Genomic DNA, 8,139 nt, shown 5'->3' with positions numbered 1-8,139 from the left:
TTTTCACAAAGTTGGGCTTATGTAATGCCCCGGCGGTGTTCCAGCACCTTATGAATGAGGTGTTACCGGACCTTCTGAACACCTGCGTAATCGTTTACCTCAACGATGTGCTAGACTACTCCCAGGACCTGCCTTCACACCGTCAGCATGTCCGTCAAATGCTCCAAAAACTTAGGGAGCATGGTCGGTACGCGAAACTGGAAAAATGTACTTTTGAGAAGACGTCCCTGCCGTTCCTGGGCTACATAATCTCTGCAACAGGTTTTCAAATGGATCCTGAGAAAGTGGCGGCAATTAAGAATTGGCCCCGGCCGAAGGGCCTTAAAGTGTTGCAACGCTTCCTCGGTTTTTCCAATTTCTACCGTCACTTTATTCCTAACTATTCCCGTATTGTGGCCCCATTGACTGCCCTCACCCGAAAGGGGGCCAACATGGTGGATTGGCCTGTTCCCGCCTGCCAAGCCTTCGAGGCCCTTAAGGAAGCATTCTTGTTAGACACTTGCCTTCGTCATCTGGATCCCAGCTGGCCCTTTGTGGTGGAAGTCGATGCCTCCAGACCATGGGGGCTATGCTGAGCCAGTACTCTGATTCTGGACAATTGTTACCCTGTTCATATTTCTCGAAGAAATTCTCCCCGGCAGAGAGCAACTACTGTGTTGGTGATAAAGAGTTGTTAGCCGTGAAACTTGCCCTGGAGGAATGGAGACAGTGGTTGGAGGGAGCCAACCACCCCGGTTATGATTTACACCGATCACAAAAACTTAGCATTCTTAAAGCAAGCCCAATGCCTGAACCCAAGGCAAGCCCGGTGGTTGCTGTTTTTTGATCGGTTCAATTTTACTTTACGCTATCAACCCGGCTCTAAGAATGTTTGAGCCAACGCGCTTTCGCGCTCCTCTGAGGTCGAAGGGACTCCTGACACTCCTCAGTATATTTTGGATCCTGTGAAAGTGAGCCTTGCAGCAACCTTGGTGTCCTCCCAAGAGAAGACCGTCGTTCCATGTCGCTCCCGGAGAGCAGTTCTCACTTGGGTCCATGACTCCCTCACTGGTGGCCATGCTGGCTGTAAAGGGACCTTATACTTGTTGAACCGATTCTACTGGTGGCTGACAGTGAGACAGGACGTCCAAGCTTTTGTGGGCTCTTGCCCTACCTGCGCCGTTCAAAAGCTGCTTAGCGGGAGGCCCAGGGGCCTGTTGCAATCATTGCCCATCCCGGTGGAGCCTTGGACACATATCTCCACCGACTTTGTCGTGGACCTTCCCATCTCAGGAGGTAATTCGCTCATTTGGTTGACTGTAGACCAATTCTCCAAGTTGGCGCACTTTATCCCCTTGCCAAAGTTGCCTTCTGTACCTGACCTGGCTAACCTCGTCGCCCAGGATATCTTCAGACTTCACGGTCTTCCGCAGGATATAGTCTCCGATCGAGGACCACAGTTTACTGCTCGCTATTGAGAAGCACTTTGCAAACACTTCAATGTGCAACTTAGTCTTTCATCTGCGTTCCATCCCCAGAGTAATGGGCAAACGGAACGGACTAACCGAATCTTGAAGACTTTTCTCCGTTCGTTAGTGAATGAACGACAAGATAATTGGGCCAAGCTACTCCTGTGGGCGGCATTCTCATATAATAATCACACGCATGCTGCTACTGGAAGTTCACCTTTCTTTGTCATCTACGGGAAGCAACTTCGACCGCCCTTGCCTTCACCTGAACCCAGTGCACTCCCGGCAGTGCAACTTTCAGCCCGCCAGCTTCTTTCCTTATGGACTTCTATCCAGGGAAAGATTCGTAAAGCCGCCCAGTTCGCCAAGAAATGGGCGGATAGACATCGTCAGCCAGCTCCCACCTTCCTTCCAGGAGATCGCGTCTGGCTTAGTACCAAAAATCTACAGCTACGTATTCCGTCTCGAAGACTAGCTCCGAGATTCTGTGGGCCTTTTCGAGTCACTGAACGAGTGGGAGCAGTCTCATACCGTTTACGCCTACCGTCCTCCATGCGTATACATGACGTGTTCCATGTGTCATTGCTGAAGCCTCTTGTTTTATCCAGATACCACTCCCGGGCTCCTGAACCATCGGATCCTTCAGTACCGGACGAAGTTACGTATCAAGTACGTGAGATCTTGGATGTCCAGTTCCATCAACGCCGCTGGGAGTACTTGCTTGCCTGGGAGGGTTGTGGACCCGAGGATAATTCTTGGGAACCGGCCCGTAACATCCTCGACAAGGACTTATTACGGCAGTTCCATCTGGACCACCCAAGTAAACCCAGACCAGCTAAGAGGGAGCGTAAGAGGGGAGGTACTGTGGCGATTTTAGCCGCGAGTGCCGCAACCAGACCCTTACCTCCTTGCTCCTGGACCTACTCCTGCTTCTGGAGGCCAGGTTTGCGCCCTGTTCAGTGGCATCCCCGCGGGGGCTGCACCACCGGGAAGCTTCCCATGGACGCCCTGCTTCTAGGCGTGCACACCACTTGGATGCTTTTCTAGGCCGTTTCGTGACTCTGCCCAGTTCCTGACATCAGATGCCGCGGCCTTAATAAGCCGGCTGGGGACACTCAGTCTTTGCCTTGCAACGGGTTTACCTCCCGGTTCCCTGTTGCGTCGTGCCCCGGAGTGAGCTACTTTGCTACTCGCTCCGTTCCTGCTTGCCTGCCATAGTACCCGCTTGGTTCCTGCTTGCCAGCTACAGTGCCTGCTTGGTTCCTGCTTGCTAGCTACAGGACCTGCTTGGTTCCGGCTTGCCAGCTGCACTGCCTGCTTGGTTCCTGCCCGCTGCTACAGTTCCTGCCTGGTTCCAGTACCCGAGTCCTGCTACAGTTCCTGCCTGGTTCCAGTACCCGAGTCTTGCTACAGTTCCTACCTGGTTCCAGTACCCGATCCCTGCTACAGTTTCTGCCTGGTTCCAGAACCCGAGCCTTGTTTCTACTGTCCTAGTCTGGTTCCAGTTCTCAGTCCTGATCATCAACTCGCCTAAGTCCCAGAGGTTGGGCCCCTACGGGCTCCTCCCGGGGGGGGGCTTCGGCTTCGAAGGGTGAGGCCGCCTAAGTCCCAGCGGTTGGGCTCCTACGGGCTCCTCCCGAGAGAGTAACAGCTTCCAGGGTGAAGAGCACCTCTACGTTCTGCCTGAACATCTGCCTCCTGGCCTGCCACATACTAGAGACACTGACCATCTTCCCCAGTCTCCTGCAGGTCGGTCCAAGGGTCCACTAAACTGAGCGCCCATAACATATCTGGCTATATAGCTGGATAACAGGCTCAATATGCCGCTTAAGCCATTTAGATGGATAACTTGTGCGTTATTCATCTAAATGGCTTTTAAATATCTACCCCAATAATATCTCATCAAGTAGATTATGAAGATTATCCAGCAGATCAAATCTAACTTTTGCCTTGGCCCAACTTCCTGGGTGGGTTCTCGACGTGTGTAGCAGGACTGAAAGAAAGAGAATTTCAAAGAGAGAAATTGTTCCTTCCTCTTCATCTTGCTACATCAGTCCAGACAAGTGGGATTTATCAATGTCTAGCTAATGTGGGAGGGTGGAAGTAAGGACTGCTTTTAGGACACTAGTGCCAAAAGCTTCATCCTCTTTAGCTTTAACATCCATTCTGTGATGTTCAACGAGCTCCTGCCTCAGAAACAGAATGTTCTCTTGTAGAGCTGCAGAATTCCAGGCCCAGTCAACCTTGGTCCATCTAACTAACATTGTCTTTGATGCCGCTTTGCCCTTGTGAGGTCCTCTAAACAAAAAAAATCACCTGATCATTGAAACGAATAAATAATTTCCATAGATCTCAGAAGACATCCAAATATTTCAAGAACTTGTTTCGGCCCTGATAGTCCTCTTTGGAAATTATGGAAGTCAAAGTATCTATATCAGATGAAAAGTTGAAAGCACCTTCGGCAAAGAGGGGGGAACTGGCCATAAAGGCAGCAAATTTGTAGTAAATACAAGAAAAGGATCCCTATAGGATTGGGCTTAAGTTTGGAAATCTGCCTGACTGAACAGATTGCAACTAGAAACACTGTTTTCAAAGAGAGATCCTTGATGTTAACTTGCTGCAAGAGTTCAAAAGGAGAAGAAACCAGAGCTTTAGCACTAAGTTAAGAAGTAACAGTCTCAATGGAGAGTGAAACCTCTTTATGCCTTTAAGGAACAAGTCACATCTGGATGGGAGGCCACCGAGACCCTTTGCATTTTTCCCTTGTAAAGGAAATAGCAGCCATCTGGGCCATCACAGAATTTAAAGCCAAGCCTTTATCCAGACCTTGCTGAAGAAAAGCTAATGTGGAAGAAATATCCACTCACCACGGAGAAATCATCCAATCCTTGCAACTCCCTTTGATAAAATGCCAAACTTGAACATATGCCAAACACAGAGACCTCTTATGGGACTTCAGCAAAGTAGAGATCACCGAAGAGGAATATTCTTTTCTTTGTAATTGTGACCTCTCAAGAGCCAAGAAATAAGCAAGAATTGAGATGGGTCTGCCATGATGATTAAGAACATAAGAACATAAGAAATTGCCATGCTGGGCCAAACCAAGGGTCCATCAAGCCCAGCATCCTGTTTCCAACAGAGGCCAAACCAGGCCACAGGAACCTGGCAATTATCCAAACACTAAGCCTGCATTAAGCCTGCATTATCCAAACATGAAGCCTGCATCTATAGACCTTGGATTCCCAAGAACTGCAATGGAAGATCTCTCTGTAATCTGAATAAATCTGCATACCAAGATCTCCTCGGCCAGACCAGAGCTACTAGAACAACTTGTATTGGCTCTCTATAGCCTTCTCAATCAAAGGCCACAGGAGAAACACATATACCAGCTGTCCCTTTGGCCATGGCTGGATCAGCACATCTATACCTTAGGATCCCACTTTTCTGTGTTGGCTGAAAACCCAGCAGATTTTGGCTTTCTTGTGAGTTGCCATGAGATCCATTTGAGTAAGACTCTATTGGTCCACAATTCTCTGAAATCCATTTGAACGTACACTGCTGACCATTGTAAAAGATTTTCCTCTGCCCAACAAAAGAGAAGACTGATCTCTTCAAACATTCCCTGAGTCTTTGTACCTCTTTTTGTTTATGCATGCAATTGCTGTTGGAAAAGGTTTGTTGTTGATTGTGCATCATTAAAACCTTTCAGGTATCTGAAGGTCTGTAACATATCTCACCCGCACCTCTTCTCCTCCAAGATCTAAACATGTACACCATAGAGGAAAGGCGGGATAGGGGAGATATGATAGAGACCTCTGCTGAGATATCAATGCACAGGTTGTGAGTCCCTTACAATGGACAGGAAGCTCTAGAATGAGGGTGAAAAGGGGTAGACTGAGGAAAGTATCTTTACAGAAAGAGTGTTGGTGCATGGAACAAGTATAGGGGATCTCTAAGGGAGTGGTAGGGATTGTAGAGTTGAGCAGTTGCATGGATGACCAGACTGGATGGGCTGGATGGTCTTTTTCTGCCATCATGTTTCTATATTTCAAAGTAGATGTGTTTTCCCCTTAAAACCTGCCTTGTACATGCTGGCCTTCATATTCAAAGGAAAACCCTGTAACTGTAAGTCCAGTGGCCAATTTCAAACTTGTCCTCTCCATCTCCCTACTCATACATGACCTGGTTGAAAACAAGGGGGTCCAATTTCAGCTACTATCCAGCCAGCAAAGTTAGGACCTGATTTATTAAGCCTTTTCTTCCATTCTGTGTCCATGGAAAAAATACTTAGTAAATGAGGCCCTTAGCTGGATAAACTTATCCGGCTAACTTAGCTGGGATATTCAATGATGTGACTGCGATACTGAAATATACCTGGCTATCTCTTAGTTAACCAGATAAGATTATTCTCCTAAATTTAGGACTTCTGTACAGCGGAATCAGAGTTAGCCAGCTAACTCAGATAATTGTAGTTAGCTAGATAACTTATCGGGATAACTTATCTCTGCCCAGAAATACCCCTGGAAAAGTTATTGGGCTAAGTTTTAGCCGATTAACTTGGAGGCAGTTAGCCAGTGGGAATTTTCAGATCCTGCAATTTGTGTAGCTAAGTCTGAATTTGAATATTAACCTCAAGGTGATTAAAAATCATAATCTGAAAAACATAAATTAAAAATTAAAAAAAAAAAATCATAATCTGGATTTTTAGCCAGCCTTTCCAAATAATGCTCAAAGGAAAATTAGTTCTTACCTGATAATTGTCGTTCCTGTAGTACCTCGGATCAGTCCAGACACCTGGGTTTTGCCTCCCCTCCAGCAGATGGAGACAGAGAAGTTTCAAACAACAACCCTGGCATATATACCAAGGTGCCACCCACAGTGCCTCAGTCTTACTCAATGTCAAAGCAGAATGGAACAATAACCAATTATGTACAGCTAACTATCTTGAACTACCATTCCCAATGTAATAAGGCTCAGTCAAACCCCCAACAGACTCTCCGTTACTTTTGTGTACACAGCAGCGGGCTGGTTCTGGATTGATCCGTGGTACTACAGGAACGAAAATTATCAGGTAAGAACTAATTTTCCTTTCCCTGTACGTACCTGGATCAGGTGAACACAAAAGGAATAGATGCCGTTATCTTTTTCAAATACTTTATTGATGCAGAGACGTGCCACAGAGGCATTCACGGAGCGGGATGCCAGTGGCAAGTAGTTGTTCCACCTTCAGGCAGCAAAATACTGCACGGAGCGGCAGTAGCCACAGAGGCATTCACGGAGCGGGATGCCAGTGGTTTGTGTTCCACCTTCACGGAGCGGAAGGTTGGAGGGCTGCCATCTCCAAAAAAACAAAAAACAAAAAAACCAAAACAAAAAAACCAAAAACAAACAAGCAAAACAGAGGTGGGTAAGAGTATGGGGCAGGGGTGTGGCCGTTTATTGTGGCAGTTGCTACCCCTGATTGAACTGGATGTTCATTGGGATGCGGATACGGCACTGCTCTCTGCATTGGTGGAGGGGAATTGGGGCCGGAGGGTGCTGGAAGCCAATAGTGACGGGGGAGGGGGAGAAAAAAAGGGGTGGGGGGGAAGATTAAAAAAAAAAATGGATAAACTGCGTAGCTTGCTGGGCAGACTGGATGGGCCGTTTGGTCTTCTTCTGCCGTCATTTCTATGTTTCTATGTTTCCAAATCCCCCAGAATCCGGAGCTCGAACATCCAATCCTTAATGCCTCACAAAAGTGTGTAAAGACTTCCAAGTAGCCGCCCTGCAGATTTCTTGTGGCAAAACTTGATGACATTCTGCCCATGAAGCAGCTTGTGACCATGTAGAGTGGGCACAAAGCCCCACCGGTACCGTCTTACCATGTAGTAAATACGCAGAATCAAAGCTTCCTTCAGCCAATGAGCTATTGTAGATTTAGAGGCCATATTCCCTTGCTTTGGACCACTCCACAAGACAAAGAGATGGTCGGATACGTGAAAAGGATTCGTAACATCCAGATATCGCATCAGAGCCCTGCGGACATCCAATTTCCTTAAATCCTTAGCAACCGGATCCGATCGGTCCAAATCTGAAAAGGAGGGGAGATCTATCGACTGATTCAAATGAAAAGATGACACCACTTTTGGAAGAAAGGAAGGAACCGTCCGTAAGGAAACCCTTGAATCCAAAAATCGCAAGAAAGGTTCTCTGCACGACAATGCCTGTAACTCTAACGCACGACGTGCTGAAGAAATCGCTACTAAGAACACTACTTTCAGCTTGAGATCTTTCAGCATCGACCGCTTTATAGGCTCAAAAGGCGACACGCATAAAGCCAAAAGGACCAAATTGAGGCTCCAGGAAGGACACGGGTAATGGAGCGGTGGCCGTAAGTGCTTTGCTTCTCGAAGAAAACGAGCAACATCAGGATGTAATGCCAACGCTGCCCCCTGGATCTTACCTCGAAGACAACCAAGCGCCGCAACCTGTACCCGAAGTGAACTACAGGAGAGACCTTTAGAAAGGCCGGCTTGAAGAAAGCACAGAATGTCCAATACTGATCCATTCACCAGGCCTCAAAAACCTTTCCAGACTCTGACATAAGCTAGAGAAGTAGATGGTTTGCGCGATGGCAACAATATAGCCACTACCGCGTGAGAATAACCTTTGTTCTTTAACCACTGCCTTTCAAAAGCCATGCCGCTAG

The sequence above is a fragment of the Rhinatrema bivittatum genome, chromosome 6 (assembly GCF_901001135.1).
Source record: "Rhinatrema bivittatum chromosome 6, aRhiBiv1.1, whole genome shotgun sequence".
Lineage (NCBI taxonomy): Eukaryota > Metazoa > Chordata > Amphibia > Gymnophiona > Rhinatrematidae > Rhinatrema > Rhinatrema bivittatum.
The sequence above is the reverse complement of the archived record's forward strand: the minus strand, read 5'-3'. Positions refer to the sequence as shown.